The 24,641-nt window shown below is 40.7% G+C and overlaps 1 protein-coding gene across 4 annotated transcripts in view; it reads left to right on the top strand.

Annotated features, from left to right (window-relative positions):
• Positions 1–4,592, top strand: part of CTPS2 (CTP synthase 2) — a 275,422-nt gene extending 270,830 nt beyond the window's left edge. For all 4 annotated transcript variants that reach the window (XM_075335173.1, XM_075335172.1, XM_075335174.1 and 1 more), the window contains one exon: positions 4,157–4,592. The gene's annotated coding sequence lies outside the window, so the exon portion shown is untranslated. The remainder of the gene's footprint in view (positions 1–4,156) is intronic.
• Positions 4,593–24,641: the final 20,049 nt, after the last annotated feature.

The following is a 24,641-nucleotide window of genomic DNA, read 5'->3' as shown; positions in this document are numbered from 1 at the left end:
ATTCAGTTGCATGGTCTGTATTTGTTTAAGTGATCTGGTCTGTTTTATGTATAGGAGCTCATCATCATGGGGTGTGATGAAGTGGTTATATGTACTAAAAAGTGTAATGGGTAGCACATGGTGCACTAGATTGTACCTCACTGTTTTGAATTTCATTGATTGCAAGAGTTACGTAAATGGCCCTGCACTACATGATCGTGGCAAGTTTTCCAGTGTTGAATCTAAAATTCATCATTGCTGTAGCTAAGGGCTTATTCAGACGACCGTTTTGTGTCTCCTAATAGTGACAGCTCCTTATCAGTGGGATAAAACAGATCTAGAGACTCATGGGAGCCCCTCACCTGGTAAGATTGTGCAAATTGTAAGCACAACACTGCGTAGGACGTGAGGAATGGTAGGTCTTGAGGAATGGTAGCTCTTGAGGAATGGTAGGGCTTGAGGAATGGTAGGTCTTGAGGAATGGTAGGGCTTGAGGAATGGTAGCTCTTGAGGAATGGTAGGGCTTGAGGAATGGTAGGGCTTGACTATTGCTGCAGTGGCTGAACCTGACCAAGTCAGCCACGGAATTTATGGAAAAAGGAAAAAGTGGAGCATGCAGTGGTTGCGTGTGCTGCCGGGTCCAGAGGAAACAGAGTAACCAGGAGATGGGAAAGAGAGAAATTTTATTGACAACTCCCCTCTTTCCAGTCTTCCGATTACCCTGTTTTCTCTGGACACAACAGTGACAGGCGCAAATAATCATGTGACCTATTTTTGAAGCACTGTACATGTATGATGGTTTCCGGGAACGCACTGCACATTGTGCCGTAAAGTACTGTGGATATTAGGAAGAGATTAACAAATTGTATCTCAACCTGGATCGCTACAACACTCAATTAAGGTCTTATAAAGCCACTTTAGTTGTGGCCCGGCCCAGTTGTCACTGGTCAAAGTGAGCGTCAAGCGTGTGAGCACTTTACCAACAAGACAATGATCCAAAACTTACATCTGTTGTATTTCAGAAGAAAAGATTTAGTTATTCAGTGGCCAAGTGTCTCCTGATCCGATTTGTTGCTGTCCTTAAAAATCATTGAAGTCATACAAAATACTCAAAATACTAGATGTAGTAGTGTTTGATGTTGGGTGTATTCATTTTAAACAACTAATAATGAAAGTTATACAATTAACCTTACTTTGATGTTATTTATAGTAAAATAATAAAACTCTAAATTTTTTATATTATTCTTGTGTTGAGTGAGATATTGATTAAAATCTTACTTTTCATAGGAGGTGTACTTATTTATGCTGAGCAGTGTAGGTACATGTATACAAGTATACATCATAGGAAGTTGGATCAGCTATCAATACATTTTTTTTTCCATGTTCTCTTTTATTTTGATATTGGGGAATTTGTGCTGCATATAAAAAAGTGCTGTTAGCAGGACAATATGGTGACTGAGCACAACTCGGTATATACTCTGTCTGGAAATCTAGGATAATGCAGACTGTAGCTTCTTTCCCACAATGCCAGTCATTTGTCTTAACATGATTTTTTGACAGCGATATAAATCAGTATGTATCACAACGAGTGATTTACATTGATTATATGCCAGACTGCAGATCATTTCTGTGTTATTAAGAGAAATGACAGAAGGCATTCCTGCAGAAACAGTCATATTTCCATCAGTCCCTCATTGATGCCATCGTATTTTTTATTTCATCAAATTACAAGTCTCATATACAAGACAGATTTAAAGAGCTTTAATAAATTCTGCTTTAAAGGGAATCGGTCACCAAATCTATGATATATAAAAATATTATATATATATATATATATATATATATATATATACACAGTACAGACCAAAGGTTTGGACACACCTTCTCATCTATAGAGCAACTGTTAAGAGGAGACTTTGTGCAGCAGGCCTTCATGGTAAAATAGCTGCTAGGAAACCACTGCTAAGGACAGGCAACACGCAGAAGAGACTTGTTTGGGCTAAAGAACACAAGGAATGGACATTAGACCAGTGGAAATCTGTGCTTTGGTCTGATGAGTCCAAATTTGAGATCTTTGGATTCAACCACCATGTCTTTGTAGAAAAGGTGAACGGATGGACTCTACATGCCTGGTTCCCACCGTGAAGCATGGAGGAGGAGGTGTGATGGTGTGGGGGTGCTTTGCTGGTGACACTGTTGGGGATTTATTCAAAATTGAAGGCATACTGAACCAGCATGGCTACCACAGTATCTTGCAGCGGCGGGCTATTCCATCCGGTTTGCATTTAGTTGGACCATCATTTATTTTTCAACAGGACATTGACCCCAAAAACACCTCCAGGCTGTGTTAGGGCTATTTGACTAAGAAGGAGAGTGATGTGGTGCTACACCAGATGACCTGGTCTCCACAGTCACCAGACCTGAACCCAATCGAGATGGTTTGGGGTGAGCTGGACCGCAGAGTGAATGTAAAAGGGCCAACAAGTGCTAAGCATCTCTGGGAACTCCTTCAAGACTGTTGGAAAACCATTTCCGGTGACTACCTCTTGAAGCTCATCAAGAGAATACCAAGAGTGTGCAAAGCAGTAATCAAAGCAAAAGGTGGCTACTCTGAAGAACCTAGAATATAAAACATATTTTCAGTTGTTTCACACTTTTTTAAGTATTTCATTCCACATGTTTTAATTCATAGTTTTGATGCCTTCAATGTGAATCTACAATTTTTAGAGTCATGAAAATAAAGAAAACCCATTGAATGAGGAGGTGTGTCCAAAGCTTTGGTCTGTACTGTATATGTGTATATATATATATATATATATATATATATATATATATATATATATATATATATACAGTACAGACCAAAAGTTTGGACACACCTCCTCATTCAATGGGTTTTCTTTATTTTCATGACTCTAAAAATTGTAGATTCACATTGAAGGCATCAAAACTATGAAAAAAAATAAAGGGAACACTTAAACACTTAAACAACAGAATGATATTTATGATATATTTAAAACGAGAAGTTTACATATTCTATCTAAAAGAACACATATTCATGTCTTTCTCACTATCTGGCATGAAATGAGGATAAACCTTTCCCATTTTAGGTCAATTAGGAACCAATAAAAAGGCCTTAAAACATTCTCTCTCCCTCATTATTCTGGCATTTGGCAAATATAAATAACTTTGATTCCTAACTGATTTAAAACGGGAAAGGTTTATTCTGATTTCATGTCAGATAGTGAGAAAAACATGCAGGTGTGTCTTTATAGATAGTTTATGTGAACTTCTGATTTCAACTGTATTTGTGCAGGTGTCTCTGCACAGTAGAACAATGTACCACAACTAGAGAGTCTGCTAAATCTTCCTGATGGTCTTTTGCAGTCAAGTGGGGGTTCTGATTTGCCTCTAGTGGAAATGAGAGGACCCGTGGAAGTTTGGTTATTATTATTATTATTATTATTATTGTTTATTTATAGAGCACCATTGATTCCATGGTGCTGTACATGAGGGGGTTACATACAGAATACATATACACGTTACAATGGACAGACTAGCACAGAGGGAAGAGGGCCCTGCCCTTGCGGGCTTACATCCTAAAGGATTTTGGGGAGGAGACGGTTCAATGGTTTGAGTCGGACTTTAGATAAAGTTCAGTTTGGGACCCGAACTTGACCTGAATCCCAATGGAAGTCACTAATTGGGTAGTTCAAGTCTCCGTCCATGCAGCCAGCCATAAACAGATCACTTCCAGGGGAGGGTAGGCAGGGTTTTTCCATTTTTATTTTGTTTGATGCACACTCCTTCTAATCACGCTGTTGTTACTCCTAGTGCAGACCATTCGAACACTGCAAGCAGCTCACACTGAGCTGAGCATCAAGTGTACCTGAGCACAGCGATGCTCGCACGAGCGGTTTGCATACGTAAAGCACCCGAATTCCGAACTTGAACTTAATTTTTTTTTTAGCATTTTATTTTGCTATAGTTAAGAATATTTACTTACTATCCCGGGCAACACCGGGTAATACAGCTAGTAATGATTATAAAAACCGCCATCTGATTACAGTGCATCCAATAACTTTTGTTGTGTTCCACAATTTGTGTTAGTATTTTACACTACATTATTCAGATATCCAAAAAAGTTAATTTATATTGCTTTTTTATTTCTTTTTAGATTAAAAGCTCTCCAGTGACGGGAAAGAAACAAAATCATTTACTAGAAGTGAACCCCAGCAGAAAAGTGAAGTCCCATCCTTCAGTTTCCTGGATATCATTTAAGAATGGAATCAGAATGTTGAAAATCCAAATGTTTTTTATTCTTTGTTTTGTAGAAATTTCTTTCAAGGCTCGTGAACGCTGCACTATTACCATTGCAGAACCTGCACATTATATGGGCCTGTAACATGGCAGCCATAGAATTATATGGATCCTTCCTATTCTGCAGAGGTTTTCATTTTGAATCCAATCAATATGGTGGCATACTCCATCAGGTGTTCAATTATGGAGAATATCCCCTTAGGCTAAGGACACACATCTGGCTTTTCTTCCGTTTGTCGGATCCGGCGCGCTCCCGTACACTGTGTACAGTACAGTGGCTGAGCGACAAGCTCCGGTCACGTGCTGTCATGTGACCAGAGCATGTGACCAGGAAGTTGCAGCGCAACCACTGTACTGTACACACTGTACGGGAGCGAGCCGGATCCGACAAACGGGAGAAAAGCCGGATGTGTGTCCTTAGCCTTAGTAAGGTGCGGCCTTTTCTTAGTTTAAAGTCCCAGAGATTTCAGACGCATTCATAAAAATATTGTGCAAACAGCTCTGCTGTGCTCAAGGAGTCTGAAGGTGCCCATGAACCTTAAATAACTATTAGCTGAACAAGATACCTCTACCAGTATCTTCATACATATGCATGCTAGGCTCATCTGAGCAGCCATTTGTTCTAAATAGGGAGAGTTTAGTAAAGCTTGACACCCATTGGTAACCCCAGGCCAAATGTTCATCCGGCATACAATTATCTCTCCCAGTATGTGAGCTGAGTTGAGTAGACAATTTGTGAGACTTTGCTCCTTCAGATAGGTCAGTGGACAATGACCATAGGATGAGAGGCTCACAAATCTCTTACCTTTCAGAATCTCAGTGTGGCTTTTGATTCACCTGGCCGGGGCAATACCATTATTGCAATGTAGGACACAGATGACATTGCATTAACCCAGCTAATCAAAAACCTCGCTGGGGATCCCAAAAGGTAAAAGATTTGTGAGCTCCACATACAGCGAGTCACACTGTCCTGACCTATCTGATGGACCATAGTCCCACGAATCGATCTGCCAATTCTACATCTGAGCCCTTGGCTTTGCCACATGTTCATGTGTTTTCTAAGTAGAAAGATAAGAATGCCGCTGCCAGACTCCATCTCCATTCTTCTCTCACTCATTATCTTCTATCAGTGAAGGGTCTGTAGGCCCCAACACATATCAGATGGTTGTCTAGTCCTGGCAAGTTGGTGGGCATTGCCGATTTTCATCTAATGTGTACTGGGGTCTGAATGCATCTTTTGTAGTGACCCATCTCCTTGAAGAACAAGAGGCACTCCACATGCCACAAATTTGGCTTTGATTGAAGTACAGAATAGATGAACTGATTTTTTTGGATGTTGTATTACAACACTATACAACTTATACACTCTTCATAGCGTTAAATTTGCATTAAATTAGCATTTTACATGGTAGAATAAAGTAACTCAGAATAGCGCAATGCAAAGTTCATGTGAAATGATTTTTTAGGCTCACATCGTCTGTATAATTCAACTTATATACATAGACATTGTGAGGATAAAATACACAATTGTGAGAAAGCGAGTCTTGGCAAAAAAAAAATGCTTAAGTCTTCCTGTAAGAGTACATGCCCACAATAAGGACCGGCTGTGTCCTGAACACGGCGGGTCCTGACCTGCAGGGCCACGAGTCTCCTCCGCATTAGACCGCAGCTGGTCATGCCCAATGATCCTGGCTCGGGCAGTTGTGGTCTCTCTCTTCTGTTCTCTCTGCGGAGAACACTTACGACTCTGCAGCAAACAATTGACATGCTTGTGGCTTGGAAAGCCCCCTGCAGGTCAGTTTATGCTGCAAGCCGTAAATGCACCGAGGGCAGAGGATTTCTAGAAATCCCATCCACTGTGTTTGTACTGTACATCGCAGCGTTTTGGACACAGCTGAAGCATGCTGTGTCAAAAATTCTGTGAACAATGATCGTGGGTGCGTACCCTTAGGGTTTGCTCATATCTACATATATAAATGTTGATTAAACAGTCATATTTACAGGTAAGTGCCCCAGTGAGCTCACACTACTATATACACAAATTCCATATTCAAGATATAGAAACGGGAGAAAACGGAGTTCAAATGTGTCGCATATTTTATTAACATCCTTTTGATAATTTTCAAACACTGTCTATTGTCTGGTGTTTATTTTCATATGATGGTAAGGTATACATTCATACGATTAAATAAATTAACAAAAAAAGTTGATAACACACACTTAAAATCTTTTAAGTGTGTGTTATCACCATTTTTTGTTAATAAAATATAATAAAAACACATTTGAACTCCCTTTTCTCCCGTTTGTATATATATAAAAGTTAGCAAGTGTCATGCATGTCATGCGAATGCTATGCAAGTGTGCGATTTTTTTTGATAGCATCCACATAAAATGCTTATTCAGTGCGTTTTTAACATCATCTTATACATACATACTGTATGTAAACTTAAAAACTATTTGACGAAAATAATAAAACTATCATATACACTGAACAAATATATAAATACAACACTTGTTTTTGCTCCCATTTTTCATGAGCTGAACTCAAAGATCTAAAACTATTGCTATGTACAAAAAAAAAGGCCTTTATCTCTGGAATATTGTTCACAAATTTGTTTAAATCTATGTTAGTGAGCACTTGTCCTTTGCAGAAATAATCCATCCGCCTCACAGGTGTGGCATATCAAGATGCTGATTAGACAGCATGATTATTGCACAGGTGTGCCTTAGGCTGGCCACAATGAAAGGCCACTTTCATGACACAGTAGCTCTCAATTTTGGGGATTCCATGTTGAGAGGAGAATGGAAACTACGGCGTTTGCCTCAAATACTTCTGCAAAGTGTATGTTTTTATAATATTTAAATAATATATTAAAGACATTTCAGTAAATTATTTTCGTTAAGTTCTTAATTATATCATCTTTGCAGTAAAATGGGTGACAGAGATCAGAATATAAGTGACTAAGTGACAGATAATAGGCGTTCACCCAGGCAAAGTGGTCCACACCAAGTGAAACACGAGCAACCTGCAGGCAGGATGGATATCAAAAGTGGGAAGATAAGGTCCACCATGCAATCCGGCATTCCTATTTAAATCCTCTGATAACATCTTTATTTAATGTAATCCAATCCAAATAAATAGGCACAGAAACAGACAAGAAGAAGGAATACTCATTTTTTTTTACGTCTATTTATATTCCTATTTTATCTGGAATGAGTCACATTAAATAAAGATATTATCAGTGGATTTAAAAAGAAATAGATGGATCTCATGGTGGACCTTTTCTTCCCACGTTTGACAGATTGGAAAGCCTGTCATTTCAACTCCTATGAGGGTTGTTGCTACATATATCTAATTAGTTTAGCTGTCGAGGGTCCTTGAGCTGGGTGTCAACCCTCTGTGGGAGCCGTAATGTCAGTCAGTTGTCGCCTAGCATTCCCCGAAATAGATGTATTTATAGTGTGGCTGCATAACCATTACTACACCATGGCAATAGAGGACGCATCAATGACTTGTATTTACTGGAAGATGTATATTTTTAATCATAAACCTGGAGCTTCTAAACTCTATTAGAGATACTTCGATATGCATCAGCGTGTGTGTGTGTGTGTGTGTGCGCGCGTGCGCGTGTGTATGTGTATATATATATATATATATATATATACAGTAACCGTATATACTGTATATATACACTATTCATAAATGAAGACTCAGCTTTACTTTGGTTGAGTGTTGAGAAGGTCTTAACATTTTTGAAGATCTCAAAGTTTCACCAAAGTCTCTCTTCGTTCAGTCAGGTTTAAAGGGAACTGTCACTGGGATAACACTTGCCCTTTTGGTTGCCATTAGGACATTATGTAAAAATTCTGTTGGTAATGGCCCTGAAGAACACAATTTAGACTTTCCCCAGCCTGGAATTTCTCAAACATAGAGAAAATTGCAACCCCATTTCCAAAATTGTTGGGACTCTATGAAAAATATACATTGAGAACAAGTATGACTTAAGGCTGCTTTACACCAGACAATCTATCGTGCGATAGATCGTCGGGGTCACGGTTTTTGTGATGCACATCCGGCATCGCTGGCGATACCGGCCTGTGTGACACCTCCTAGCGACGCAGTATCGCTCACAAATCGTGAGTCGGGTACTGCTCGCTAGGTTCCATAATATCGTTTAATTTAGTTGACCATTGTTTCCGTGGTAGCACACGCCGCTCCGTGTGACACCACGGGAACGATGAGAAGCTCACCTGCCTCCCGCGGCCGCCGCCGGCTCTATGTGGAAGGAAGGAGGTGGGCGGGATGTTTACGTCCCGCTCATCTCCGCCCCTCTGCTTCTATTGGCCGGCGGCCGTGTAACGTCGCTGTGACGCCGAACGTCCCTCCCACTCCAGGAAGTGGACGTTCGCCGCCCACAGCGAGGTCGCACGAGAGGTAAGTATGTGTGACGGGGGTTACTAACTTTGTGCGACACGGGCAGCGATTTGCCCGTGACGCAAAAAGGACGGGGGCGGGTACGATCGATTGTGAAATCGCACAATCGGTCGTACCGTGTAAAGCAGCCTTTAGAAGTCATATTTTATTCACAATCACAACAGAACATTGAACACATCAGAAGTTAAACATTAGACATTTTTCCATTTCACTTGAAAAAATTAGCTCATTTAGAAAATGATGGCAGTAATACATCTCAATGAAGTTGAGACAGGGCCATGTCTACCATTGTGTTGCATCCCCTCTTCTTTTTACAACAATCTGGAAAATGAGGAGACCAGTTGCTGGAGTTTTGGGACAGGAATGTTACCCCATTCTTCTCTGACGTTGCCCCATTCTTCTTTCCTGTATTTTTTTTATGAGTTTACTTATGTTTTTTTATTGATGAAAGGTCTGGATTGCTGTTCATCACCCAAACTCTTTTTCTGTAAAGCCTTGCTGTTGTGATGGAAGCAATGTGTGTCTTGCTGAAACATGCAGAGTCTTCCCTGATGTAGACATTGATTAGATTGGGAACATTGGTAGTGTCTTTTAAGATGTGTAAGCTGCCCATGCCATAGGCACTGATTGTAACCCCATACCATCAGAGATGCGGCTTTTGATCTGAGCGCTGATGATAACCTGGTTGGATCCTCACCTATTGAGTCCTCAGAACACAGAGTTTACATAAAGAATTTAAAGTTTTGATTAATCTGACCACAGAACACTTTGCCATTTTGCCTCAATCCATTTCAAATGAGCTTTGGCCCAGAAAAGATGGCAGCGTTTTTGTATCGTGTATATGGCTTCCTCTTTGCATAATAAGAGCTTTAATTTGTATTTGTGGATTCCACAGCAAACTGTGTTCACAGACAATGATTTCTGGAAGCATTTATAAAGCCATGTAATGATTTACATAGCTGAATCATATCTGTTTTAATTCAGGGCCGCCTGAGGGATAGTATATCGAATTCATCCAATCTTGACCATCGGCCTTGTTCCTTGTACCACAAGGATTTTCACCTGAATCTCTGAATCCTTTGATGATATTATGTATGGAAGATAGTGAAATTTTCAAAGTTTTTGCAATTTTACATTGAAATAGATTTTTCTGTAATTGTTCCACAAGTTTTAGACACAGTTGTTCACAGATAGGTGACTTTCTAACCATCTTTGCTTCTGAGAGACTCTGCCTCTCTAGCATACTATTTTTATGCACATGTAACTTAGTTGAATATTCATCCTCCAGCTGCTTTCATTACTACCACTTACTTTTCTAGCCTTTTGATCATCTCAGGTTTTTTTTAGATGTGTTGCTTCCACCAGTTTCTCATTGATTTTTATCAAATTAAATGGAAATTTGTCTAACTTTCAACTTCTGGTCTGTGCTCTATTTTGTTGTGAATAAAATATGGCTAGTAGCAGTGTCCAATTCATTGCTTTCTTGTTGTTTTTTACTGTTTAACGTGTCCCAACTTTTGGAGAACCGAGGTTGTACTGTAGATTGTTTTCAAGTACATTACAAATACAAAGTTTCTGTTAAGTAAAGGAGGTATTCCAGCTGTCAGAACTCAGAAGAGTTTACATTTATTACACATACATGTCATCTGCTTGAATACCTGTTTAAGGCCCTGTGCGCACTTACCGGATTTTGCCGCGGATTTTCTGCGGATTTGCTGCATGTTTCGCTGCAGAAAATGTTCATAACATCTGTGCAGTGAATCACGAGCAAATCCTATGGAGAAAAAAAACTCCTGTGCGCACTAGGCGGATTTTGACAGCTGCATGTTTTGCTGCGTGATTCCCGCAGCAAAAACAATTGCATGTCACTTCTTTTCCGCACGTCGCTGCGGGATTTCACTCCATTGACTACAATGTAATCGTGAAATCCCGCAGGGAATAACGCAGGCAGCAAGTTCTGTGCGGTTCACTGCGTTTTCCTGCGTTATTCCCTGCGGTATTTCGCGGTTTACCTGCAGTAATGTACATCGCTTGCCTGCGGTTTTGCAGGGAAGTGATGTCATTATGACAGGAAGAGGAAGCGGAGCAGAAAGTAAACAAACACACACACACACACACACATCACAGACACACACAGACATCACAGACATAGAACACAGACACAGACATAGACATATAGAATACACATAGAAAGCAAACGGAAATATAGAAAAAAAAACACGCGGGCTCCGCTGTATTTTTACCATCCAGCCGAGGTAAGCACACAGCGGCGGCCCGGTATTCTCAGGCTGTGGAGGGAGAGGGGCAGGGTTAATGTCCCCCGCCTCACTCCCACCTCCCGCAGCCGAGAATATCAGCCGCAGCTGCCCCGGGACTGTCGCATCCATTATGCGGCACTACCGGAGTGTCCCCGGCTCTTCTTGTCGCCGTGATGCAGTGGCAATCAAGGTAATGTAAGGAGTTAATGGCGGTGGATCACCGCCATTAACTCCAGGCTTGATCATGGCAGCGTCTATGTGACAGCTGACATGATCAACGCATAAGTAAAGTGAAAAAACACACAGAAAAATCCTTTATTTTAAATAAAACACAAAAAAGCCTTGTTCACCCTTTTATTAACCCCTCCCGAAACAAAGCTCCGGCGTAATCCACAGCTCCGGCGTAATCCACAGCTCCGGCGTCCTGCGATGCTTGCATCCAGCCGCGACTGACACAGACACTGCTGAATGCAGCCTCGCAGCGAGATAGCAGAGGTAACTCCAGGGCATTTCCCACGGCCGGTAATGTGAACTCACTGTCGACCGTGAGAAATGCAGCGATCTGTCCTCTATCTATCTATCTATCTATCTATCTAACTATCTATCTATCCCTGTCTATCTATCCCTCTGTCTGTCTATCTATCTATTCTTCTGTCTATTTCTCTATCTCAGAATAAAATAACTTTTTTTTTCTTTTTTTTTTTCAATGTGCTTTATTGCATTGAATGCAATAAAGCACATACCAACCCGCACGCGGCAAAACCGCGGCAATACCGCGAACAATACCGCAGTAAAACCGCGGCAAACCGCATGCGGTTTTCGGGTGCGGTTTGCCGCGGGTGCGGTAATCTTTGAATACCTGCGGAATTTTCTTGAGAAAATTCCATTTTCCAGTGCGCAAGAAGGACCCTGAATGCCATCAGCATGACAATGGCGTAGGGAATTTTGTATGTTGTAGCAGGAGTCAAGTATGTGTGGTCCTTCTTTATAAAACCCTACTTGCTTTATGTAAAGAGTTGAGTGTTTAGCTATTTCTGAAATGGAGTTTCCCATTCGAGCAATCATTGAGAGTAAAAATCTGACCAATCTAATTTTTATTACTTATCTAGATAATTTATGGTCTTGAATATCCCTTTAAGTAGTGCCAGGAGCTGCAGCCTTGGTCCTATATGTTGTTGCTTAGCTTACTAACATGACAGGCAAATTATCACCATCATGTCCTTGGCTAATATAAGAGCTTTTGACAAGGGCACATGAGACTTCTTAGCCCTTGCACCCTGTAGCATCTGTATGTTGCCATATGCGTATTCCATGAACCGGTGACAGGTCCTTTGTAAGTAGCGTTGCATTGTACTGTGCTAGTCCTTAGATGAGGATCCCACTTGGTTTACCTCAATGTTCCTACTGGTCCTTTTAATGGAATATTTAATATCAAAAGGTCCTCTGAACGTCTAGCCTGTTGTCCATGTTTCTTTCTTGTGACAGCGATTGAGCAATATATTATTTATTCTCACTACAAACTGACAGAAACCTCAGCAGATGTCATTGCACTGCTCCGCACATTTCATTGTCTGTGGAAATAAACTATTTATGACTGTCATTTTCTAAGCTATTTTTACTTTATTGTGTCATGAGCCATGGACAATAAGCAGAGCGATTGTGTGCATTCTGGAGTCATAACTCTTTTCCAGGATTTATGTGTCTGTGTTCTTTCTATTGCAGCTTGTCAATGAATAAACACTTATACAAATGAATGGTGATAATTGTTTACTAATTTATGGTTATAGCAATATATTATTTTTTTTTACTTGTTTTGTCATGAAATTTGCATAAAAAGCACAAACAAAATGTCTCCCATGGCTTTAAATGTGAGATCTGAATTGCCATTCATACAACCAGACAAGAAGTGGCCCACAGGGGAGCAGGTGAATTTCCTGGTGGGCCACTGTACAGGAACTGGCACAATACACCTGGTTCACTATGTACAGACAAAGGAAACATCTCATGATTCATTTGACAAATACTGAATTTATTATTTTATTATTATTATTATTATTATTATTATTATTATTATTATTATTATTATTAATGATTAGGATTATTAGGATTATTATTATTATTATTATTATATTGAAACAATGGGTAATTAGTAGTGATGGGACCTAAGTGGATTAAAAAAAAAAAATCTAGTTCCGGACCGAGACTGATCCTGGGTATCTAGCGGAACGCCGACCTCCATATAAGTCTGGTGATTAAAAATGGTGGTAAAAGGGATAGGGGCATATGAGCAAGCACTTCATACTTACCCAGTCACTGGCGCAGCTGTAAATGTTCCTGTGGCTGCTCATTCACTTCCGGGGCCGCGCATTAGGCTTCTTGTATATGCACTGCTTTCTTTGCCCATCGGCATCTGTGATTGGTTGCAGCCAGATGCGTTCTAACCCTATAGCTTACAGTAAAAATAAATTTAAAAAAATTGGAGCACAGATAACGCATAAGCTAAAATAGAAGCTGCAGCCCTAGCCGATCGCTTATCTTGGCTGTGTATCAAAATAAGAGAAACCGCATGTGTTTTTCTTTTTTAAATTTAAATGATTTCAAAAACCGACATGTGGTTCCCTTCAATTTTGATACCCAGCCATGATAAATCTAGTGAACTGGGGACTGGTATTATCAAGCTGGAGAGACACATGCTTATTAGGCCCTCCTAGCCTAAAAATAGCAGCCTGCCCCTTACCTGGCTCTTCCAGATTGGCAATTAAGGTAATAAGGGGTTAATCAAAACTCACAGCTGCCACTAAGCCCTAGATTAGTGATGGGGAGGGTCTATGTGATACCCCCCCATTACTAATACTGTAAATGAAAGTAAATAAACACAAGCAACAAAAAATCCTTTATTTGAAATAAAAGACAAAAAAACACCCTCTTTCACCACTTTATTAACCCCCAAAACACCCTTGAAGGTCCGATGAAATCCACACAAAGTTCCACAATGATTCAGCTCTGCTACATCTGAAATTACAGTGCGTGATCATGGAACATGTCAACGCGCTGTTACTGCAGGCAGAGAATGAGCCACGATCAGCAGTGATGGAACATGTCAACACGCTGTTACTGCAGGCAGAGAATGAGCCACGATCAGCAGTGATGTCACTCAGGTTAGTTGTGCTGAAAAAAGATAAGGGGGTACCTTTCCCCTACTGGGATCTCCACCAGCAACAGTTAAATCTGAAACTCAAAAAGGGGGAAATAATTGCTGTATAAAGGGATCAACCAGTAGACTGGATAAATATAAATTGATTTTTATTGGTACAAAAAATTACGTTTATGCATACAAAAATTCACACACAAGAAAAGTGATAAATTAAAAACATTTAAAAAGTCAAACAATAGACTCTCACCGTATACCCCATGCCTGGACCTATAATAAAGTCCTGGCACAATATCCCTGTACAAAGTATAGGCAAAAACACCCAGTATAATACAGACCAGTCAAATGCAAAACAACATACATTTACTTTTCCAAATAGAAGCTGAAAGGTGCTATTAGAATAATCTCGCCATATCTGACACCATCATCTAAATCAGTGTTTCTCAACTCCAGTCCTCAAGACCCACCAACAGATCATGTCTTCAGGTTTTCCTCGATATTAGACAGGGAATAATTCCATCACCTGTGCAACATTAAGGAAATCCTGAAAGCCTGCTTGAGGAAAACCTGAAAACATGATCTGTTGGTGGGTCTTGAGAACTGGAGTTGAGAAACACTGATCTAAATCTACAATATAATAGACCACAGGCCTAGCAGAAGAGCAGTCAAATCACCCTATAATAGGGAGTGCCAGCATAGCCAGATCGATCGAAAAATAATATGGACCAAAATAAAGTCCAAAATCAATCAGAATATAAAGCTGCTCATAAAAGGTATGTTACCAACTGCTGAAGGTCAGAAAAAAGCTAGATGGTGTAGAGTACAGGGATCTGCGCATACATGGGGTGTTTCCCTGCGCGTATCGCCACCGAATGTGGCTTCCTTAAGGGATAGAAGAAGAATGACGGTGGGGCGTATCTGACTACAACCACTCACAGATGCCGATGGGTGGAGAAAACAGTACATATGCATGAAGACTATGGCACGGCCCTGGAAGTGAATGAGCATCAGTTACAACCGCGCTGGTGACTTGGTAAGTATAGTATATTGTGGAAAAGTGGGCACCACAGTCAGTCAATGTTACTGGTGGGCCTTTTGCATCCCAGTCCAACACTGCATCCAACTAGAGATGGGTGAACTCACAGATGTTCGACGGGTCCAGCTGGACTTTTAAAAAGAATCTGGTTTGAGATTGGACTTGAATCCGAATTTGACCCCGGACCCCAAACCCCATATAAGTCTATGGGGACCCAAACTTGAGTTCTGTAAAATGGTGTTAGTATGGGCTACTATAGGAAGCAGCAAAAGGAAGAAAAATAGGGATCAAAGCAGGAATATTATACTTACTGAGTCTCCGCTTGGCTGTCACACGTCTTCTGGGTCCATTCATTAACTGTTATGAATATTCACTGCTTCCCCCACCCACCTTCTCTGACACCGTCTGTGATTGGTTTTCAAATACAAAATGGATACAGCCACACACTAAATGCCATCAATGTATAAGGGAACTCTGGTACTGCATTACTGCTATATGAAAAAATGAGATTTTTAGTTTATGAATTGGCCAATGCATGTAAGCCCGGAAACCAAACGGCAAGGTAAATCTCAATATTCCGGGTCCCTAACTAAAATGCCACTATCTAGGTTAAAAACATCCTTGTCTGGGCAGCTAGACTAAAAATCTAACTTGAAATGCCACTATCTGGACTAACCTCCATGTCTGGGCAGCTAGGACTCCTGGTATAAGGATTGTGAACACAGCCTGGTTTATAGGGCGGAGTGCTCAGTCAGAAAAAAACTCACTGCAAATATTTCAAAAGACTGACCTGCACATCCTACAAGTGTGTATAGATGCCAGCTGAAAAAACCTAGCAAATACAAAATGGATACAACCGCACACTAAATGCCATCAATGTATAAGGGAACTCTGGTACTGCATTACTGCTATATGAAAAAATGAGATTTTAAGTTTATTCAATTCATAAACTAAAAATCTCATTTTTTTCATATAGCAGTAATGCAGTACCAGAGTTCCCTTATACATTGATGGCATTTAGTGTGCGGCTGTATCCATTTTGTATTTGCTAGGTTTTTTCAGCTGGCACCTGTACACACTTGTAGGATGTGCAGGTCAGTCTTTTGAAATATTTGCAGTGAGTTTTTTTCTGACTGAGCACTCCGCCCTATAAACCAGGCTGTGTTCACAATCCTTATACCAGGAGTCCTAGCTGCCCAGACATGGAGGTTAGTCCAGATAGTGGCATTTCAAGTTAGATTTTTAGTCTAGCTGCCCAGACAAGGATGTTTTTAACCTAGATAGTGGCATTTTAGTTAGGGATCCGGAATATTGAGATTTACCTTGCCGTTTGGTTTCCGGGCTTACATGCATTGGCCAATTCATAAACTAAAAATCTCATTTTTTCATATAGCAGTAATGCAGTACCAGAGTTCCCTTATACATTGATGGCATTTAGTGTGCGGCTGTATCCATTTTGTATTTGCTAGGTTTTTTCAGCTGGCACCTATACACACTTGTGATTGGTTTTCGGCATTTCTGATTGGTTGTCATCACACTAGCTGTCTGGGTTTCTGGAGTGGAGTCTAAAAATAAATAAATAATTGTAAAAAATGGCGTTGGGTCCCCTGTATTTTGAAACCCAGCACAGATAAAGCAGACAGCTTGAGGCTACAGCCCAGCTGTATGCGTTATCTTGGCTGTGTATCAATATACGAGACACCCATATGCGGCTTTTTTAAAAAGATTTAAATAAATAATTTAAAAAAATGACGTGGGGTCCCCAAATTTTAATACATAGCCAAGATAAAAGCAGACAGCTAGGGGCTGGTATTTTCAGACTGGTTAGTCCCATGGTTATTGGGCTCTTCTCAGCCTAAAAATAGCAGCTTGCAGCCTCCCCAGAATGGAACATCAATTATGTGCCTGAGGTTAGTAATGGGTAGAGGGTCTTTGAGACCCCTATTACTAATCTTGTACGTAAAAAGAAATAAAAACAAAATACAGAGAAAAACAAAAAAAAATAAGAAACCACTCTCTTTCTCCAATTTAACCCACAAAACAAAGCTACAGGTCCGACGTAATCCACACCACAACATCTCACAATGATCTGTGCTCTGCTACATTTGAGGTTGCAGTGAGTGGTCACATTAGAAAATGTGACTGCGCACTGTGAGCTGCTGAACACACTGAAGGAGCCACGTCAGTGAGTTTATCTGAGGTCAAAGCTGGTGGTACCCCAGTTGTGACCTCTGGAGAACTCAATGAACTCAGTGAACTATTTTTATATAAATAAAAAAAAGCCGCATGGAGTCCCTCGTATTTTGATACAAAGCCAAGATGAAGCTCACAACGAGGGGTGACAGCCTCCAGCTGTCTGCTTTATCTGCGCTGGGTATAAAAGTACAGGGGACCCTATGCCATATTTTACAATTATTTATTTCTACACTTCATTCCAGGCACCCAGAAAGCTAGTGTGAGGGCAAGCAATCACAGGTGCCAGAATGCTGGCAGTCTGACTGTGACCAATCACACTTGCTGTCACAGAGGGTGGGTGGGAGAAATCGGGAATATTCATAAGGGTTGATGAGCGGTAGAGGAAGCAGTGTGACAGGTGTGCGCGTGGAAACTTGGTAAGTATAATTGCCTTACTTTAATCCCCATTTTGCTTCATTTTTCTTTTTTTCTTTTTATTTGGTTGGCCGAACCTGAACAGTAAAGGCCCCGTTACAAGCAACGACATCGCTAACGAGATGTCGTTGGGGTCACGGAATTCGTGACGCACATCCGGCCTCGTTAGCGACGTCGTTGCGTGTGACACGTATGAGTGACCGCTAACGATGCAAAATACTTCCCAAATCGTTGATTATTGACACGTCGTCCATTTCCAAAATATCGTGGCTTGCTTTTGGACGCAGGTTGTTCGTCGTTCCTGAGGCGGCACACATCGCTACGTGTGACACCCCAGGAACGATGAACAACACCGTACCTGCGTCCTCCGGCAACGAGGTGGGCGTGACTTTCATGTGGCTGCTCTCCGCCCCTCCACTTCTATTGGACGCCTGCCGTGTGACGTCGCTGTGACGCCGCACGAACTGCCCCCTTAGAAAAGAGACTGTTCACTGGCCACAACGACGTCGCTAGGAAGATAAGTATGTGTGACGGGTACTAGCGATATTGTGCGCAACGGGCAGCGATTTACCGGTGACGCACAAACTACGAGGGCAGGTGCTTTCACGAGCAACATCGCTAGCGATGTCGCTGCATGTAAAGCTCCCTTTACACAGACTTCCCTCAGAAGTCTGTGTTCTGGGTCTGTTCACAGACACTAAGTGAACGGTACAGACCCCGAACTTAACAGTTTGGGTTCACCCATCAATACATACAACCAATTGACTTTTACAAGTTGGGTTTTGAAACCATTTTACAAAGCAACATGTCAGGTAGCTAGACAAGGTGAATTAAATAGGTCTAATCTACATGTTTTTCTTAAAAGGTATTTATCATCATATATAGAACTTTTCAGACGTATTAGGCAGTTGTGGAAAAAAATGCTGCAAAGTAAGAATTCTTTTCAAAATTAAAGTATTCTATCTTTTTATCAATTAATAAAATGCTTTGGTTGCGTATATTGGACAAGACTTGCTAATACAAGTCTATGGTTGCAAGAGAAAAAATGGACGGCACTCCGTATGATGTCTGATTTTTTCAGAAACATTACAATTTTTTAGCACAAAATTGTAATTGGTCCTGTAAACACCATGTAGGGGAAACAATTAGCATATGTAAGAAAGTGCTTTGATTAGATGAGAACAAAGTGGAACTTTTTAGGCAAAATGCAAAATATTATATATGGAAGAAAACTGACACTGCATATCATCCTGAAAATACCATCCCCACTGTCACACATGGTGGTGGCAGCATCATTTTGAAGGCTTTTCTTTAGTAGGGAAAGGGACGCTGGTCAGAGTTGATGGGAAGATGGATGTAGCTAAATACAGGGCAATCCTGGTAGAAAACTTGTTTGAGGCTGCAAAAGACTTGGGGCAGAGGTGTTGGTTCATCTTCCAGCAAGACAACGACCCTAAACATACTGCCAGAGCATCAATGGAATAATTGAGATCAAAGCATATTCATGTGTGTGAATGGCCCAATCATAGACCAGACCTAAATCCCATTGAGAATCTGTGACAAGACTTCAAAATTACTGTCCACAGATGCCTCCATCCAATCTCACTGAGCTAGAGATATTTTGCAAAGAAGAATGGGTAAAAATGTCAGCCCTTAGATGCACAAAGTTGGTAGAGATGTACCCCAAAATATTTACAGCAGTAATTGCAGCAAAGGTGGTCTTCTTATTTTTTATTTTTACAGCATCATTACTTCCATGGTGCTGTATAAATTACAATGAACAAAGTAATAGTGACAATGGGGTACAGAGGTAAGAGGGTCTTGCCCTTATAGTCTTATAAAATATTGACTCGTGGGGGGGGGACTAAATACAAATGCATGTGACAATTTTCTGTTTTTAAAAGCTTAGAAAAACAAGTATTATTTTCTTTAAACTTCACAAAAAATGTGCAATGGTCACAGGGTATGAATACATTTTCAAGACATTTTAAATAAATTATTTTTTGTCTTCCTTTCATAACCACAAGCAAGAAAATTAGGTAGGACCTCCTGCACCCTCTTAGGGTACAAAATGGTATCACATGTAGTTGGATAACTGGTAGACAATTGTACTCCTCATATGGTTGATGAAAAAAATTGATGTGTATGAGATGGTGCTAAAGCCCCCAAAATTCTGATATTCAGTGTTTTGAACACAAGCATTTTTTGTTGCTGTCACGCTAGGTATGAGGAAGTACCAAGCGAAAGGGAAGGCAAACCCTGTGTCTAGGGAAGGGGAAATGGTTATCCCTGACCAAACGTACCGCTGGTCCCTGGCTTCCCTCACCACCCTAAACAGGTTCCACACCTATGCACTGAGCCAGATACCTGACCCTGGCTGACCCTGAAATAGGCCATAGGTAGGGAGCAAATGGTATGAGAGCTTAGTCAACCCCACTATGCTCTAAAGAACACATAGGGGAAAGTAAACAAATACCTTATCTCCAGATGACTCAGGGCGAGGAACTGCAACAACAACAAAGTATCTCCAGATGAATACAGGCCAACTGCTTGGACAGAATACTTTTTAAAGGTATTAGACCTATCATCAGCCCAGAGTAGGGGAATTGGAGTATTTAAAGACACAAAGGGAAGTACTGATGATTATCTGCTAAAAAGGTGAGGAAATTCGCAGGGTCCTAAAGAGAAAGGGATAAACCCCAATCAGGGAAAAAGGGAAAGTCAGAGAGCAGCTTGTGTAGCCAAATGATGTGACCTTCTACAGCCGGAAACTATAGGACTGTCTGTCAAGCGTGACACAGACGTGTCAGTTGTCTAAAATGAGACATAAATGTGCCACTTTACTGACTGCCCCCTGCTACATCTTATATCAGTAAGAATGGCATTTTTCAGTGCTAGGTTATTTTACTTCCATTTCAGTGGATTACTTTTGTTTCAAAGTGTTACTGTCATTTATTTGTTTTATCATTACCATAATGTGCCGAACAAGCAATTTTAAAATATTTTGCAATATGCCATAAAGAATCAGGATTTGTCTGTGTCAAAATCAATGCTGGATGGCTGCTCCTATCCTATTATGCCAGTTTAGCTGCAGTCTGTAAAAAACACATTCAACTCCGCAGACACCAAACACAACTATTTACTATGGAGGATTCTTTAGCCTATACGCTCCTAGCTGAAATGCAATGCAATGTGCAACAGGTATGTCCGAAATGAACTGTTGTTGGATTGTTGTTGTCCTAATTTATAATATATATATATATACAGTTAGGTCCAGAAATATTTGGGCAGTGACACAATTTTCGCGAGTTGGGCTCTGCATGCCACCACATTGGATTTGAAATGAAACCTCTACAACAGAATTCAAGTGCAGATTGTAACGTTTAATTTGAAGGTTTGAACAAAAATATCTGATAGAAATTGTAGGAATTGTCCACATTTCTTTACAAACACTCCACATTTTAGGAGGTCAAAAGTAATTGGACAAATAAACCAAACCCAAACAAAATATTTTTATTTTCAATATTTTGTTGCGAATCCTTTGGAGGCAATCACTGCCTTAAGTCTGGAACCCATGGACATCAGCAAACGCAGAGTTTCCTCCTTCTTAATGCTTTGCCAGGCCTTTACAGCCGCAGCCTTCAGGTCTTGCTTGTTTGTGGGTCTTTCCGTCTTAAGTCTGGATTTCAGCAAGTGAAATGCATGCTCAATTGGGTTAAGATCTGGTGATTGACTTGGCCATTGCAGAATGTTCTACTTTTTTGCACTCATGAACTCCTGGGTAGCTTTGGCTGTATGCTTGGGGTCATTGTCCATCTGTACTATGAAGCGCCGTCCGATCAACTTTGCGGCATTTGGCTGAATCTGGGCTGAAAGTATATCCCGGTACATTTCAGAATTCATCCGGCTACTCTTGTCTGCTGTTATGTCATCAATAAACACAAGTGACCCAGTGCCATTGAAAGCCATGCATGCCCATGCCATCACGTTGCCTCCACCATGTTTTACAGAGGATGTGGTGTGCCTTGGATCATGTGCCGTTCCCTTACTTCTCCAAACTTTTTTCTTCCCATCATTCTGGTACAGGTTGATCTTGGTCTCATCTGTCCATAGAATACTTTTCCAGAACTGAGCTGGCTTCATGAGGTGTTTTTCAGCAAATTTAACTCTGGCCTGTCTATTTTTGGAATTGATGAATGGTTTGCATCTAGATGTGAACCCTTTGTATTTACTTTCATGGAGTCTTCTCTTTACTGTTGACTTAGAGACAGATACACCTACTTCACTGAGAGTGTTCTGGACTTCAGTTGATGTTGTGAACGGGTTCTTCTTCACCAAAGAAAGTATGCGGCGATCATCCACCACTGTTGTCATCCATGGACGCCCAGGCCTTTTTGAGTTCCCAAGCTCACCAGTCAATTCCTTTTTTCTCAGAATGTACCCGACTGTTGATTTTGCTACTCCAAGCATGTCTGCTATCTCTCTGATGGATTTTTTCTTTTTTTTCAGCCTCAGGATGTTTTGCTTCACCTCAATTGAGAGTTCCTTAGACCGCATGTTGTCTGGTCACAGCAACAGCTTCCAAATGCAAAACCACACACCTGTAATCAACCCCAGACCTTTTAACTACTTCATTGATTACAGGTTAACGAGGGAGACGCCTTCAGAGTTAATTGCAGCCCTTAGAGTCCCTTGTCCAATTACTTTTGGTCCCTTGAAAAAGAGGAGGCTATACATTACAGAGCTATGATTCCTAAACCCTTTCTCCGATTTGGATGTGAAAACTCTCATATTGCAGCTGGGAGTGTGCACTTTCAGCCCATATTATATATATAATTGTTTTTCTGAACATGTTTTTGTAAACAGCTAAAATAACAAAACTTGTGTCACTGTCCAAATATTTCTGGACCTAACTGTATGTATATATATGTATATATATATATATATATATATATATATATATATATATATACAGTGCCTACAAGTAGTATTCAACCCCCTGCAGATTTAGCAGGTTTGAAAAGATGCAAATAAGTTAGAGCCTGCAAACTTCAAACAAGAGCAGGATTTATTAACAGATGCATAAATCTTACAAACCAACAAGTTATGTTGCTCAGTTAAATTTTAATACATTTTCAACCTTAAAATGTGGGTCAATTATTATTCAACCCCTAGGTTTAATATTTTGTGGAATAACCCTTGTTTGCAATTACAGCTAATAATCGTCTTTTATAAGACCTGATCAGGCCGGCACAGGTCTCTGGAGTTATCTTGGCCCACTCCTCCATGCAGATCTTCTCCAAGTTATCTAGGTTCTTTGGGTGTCTCATGTGGACTTTAATCTTGAGCTCCTTCCACAAGTTTTCAATTGGGTTAAGGTCAGGAGACTGACTAGGCCACTGCAACACCTTGATTTTTTCCCTCTTGAACCAGGCCTTAGTTTTCTTGGCTGTGTGCTTTGGGTTGTTGTCTTGTTGGAAGATGAAATGACGACCCATCTTAAGATCCTTGATGGAGGAGCAGAGGTTCTTGGCCAAAATCTCCAGGTAGGCCGTGCTATCCATCTTCCCATGGATGCGGACCAGATGGCCAGGCCCCTTGGCTGAGAAACAGCCCCACAGCATGATGCTGCCACCACCATGCTTGACTGTAGGGATGGTATTCTTGGGGTCATATGCAGTGCCATCCAGTCTCCAAACGTCACGTGTGTGGTTGGCACCAAAGATCTCGATCTTGGTCTCATCAGACCAGAGAACCTTGAACCAGTCTGTCTCAGAGTCCTCCAAGTGATCATGAGCAAACTGTAGACGAGCCTTGACATGACGCTTTGAAAGTAAAGGTACCTTACGGGCTCGTCTGGAACGGAGACCATTGCGGTGGAGTATGTTACTTATGGTATTGACTGAAACCAATGTCCCCACTGCCATGAGATCTTCCCGGAGCTCCTTCCTTGTTGTCCTTGGGTTAGCCTTGACTCTTCGAACAAGCCTGGCCTCGGCACGGGAGTAAACTTTCAAAGGCTGTCCAGGCCATGGAAGGCTAACAGTAGTTCCATAAGCCTTCCACTTCCGGATGATGCTCCCAACAGTGGAGACAGGTAGGCCCAACTCCTTGGAAAGGGTTTTGTACCCCTTGCCAGCCTTGTGACCCTCCACGATCTTGTCTCTGATGGCCTTGGAATGCTCCTTTGTCTTTCCCATGTTGACCATGTATGAGTGCTGTTCACAAGTTTGGGGAGGGTCTTAATTAGTCAGAAAAGGCTGGAAAAAAAGATAATTAATCCAAACATGTGAAGCTCATTGTTCTTTGTGCCTGAAATACTTCTTAATACTTTAGGGGAACCAAACAGAATTCTGTTCGTTTGAGGGGTTGAATAATAAATGACCCTCTGAATAAACTTTTCACAATTTAAAAAAAAAAAAAAAAAAAAAAAAAGAAATAACATTCTTTTTTGCTGCAGTGCATTTCACACTTCCAGGCTGATCTACAGTCCAAATGTCACAATGCCAAGTTAATTCCGAATGTGTAAACCTGCTAAATCTGCAGGGGGTTGAATACTACTTGTAGGCACTGTATATATATATATATATATATATATATATATATATATATATATATATATGTATATTACAGTACAGACCAAAACTTTGGACACACCTTCTTATCCAAAGAGTTTTCTTTATTTTCATGACTCTGAAAATTGTAGATTCACATTGAAGGCATCAAAACTATGAATTAACACATGTGGAATGAAATACTTAACAAAAAAGTGTGAAACAACTGACAATATGTCTTATATTCTAGGTTCTTCAAAGTAGCCACCTTTTGCTTTGATTACTGCTTTGCACACTC

Source organism: Anomaloglossus baeobatrachus, chromosome 2 (assembly GCF_048569485.1).
Source record: "Anomaloglossus baeobatrachus isolate aAnoBae1 chromosome 2, aAnoBae1.hap1, whole genome shotgun sequence".
In the NCBI taxonomy this organism is placed as follows: domain Eukaryota; kingdom Metazoa; phylum Chordata; class Amphibia; order Anura; family Aromobatidae; genus Anomaloglossus; species Anomaloglossus baeobatrachus.
This window is presented reverse-complemented; position numbering and strand designations above follow the sequence as displayed.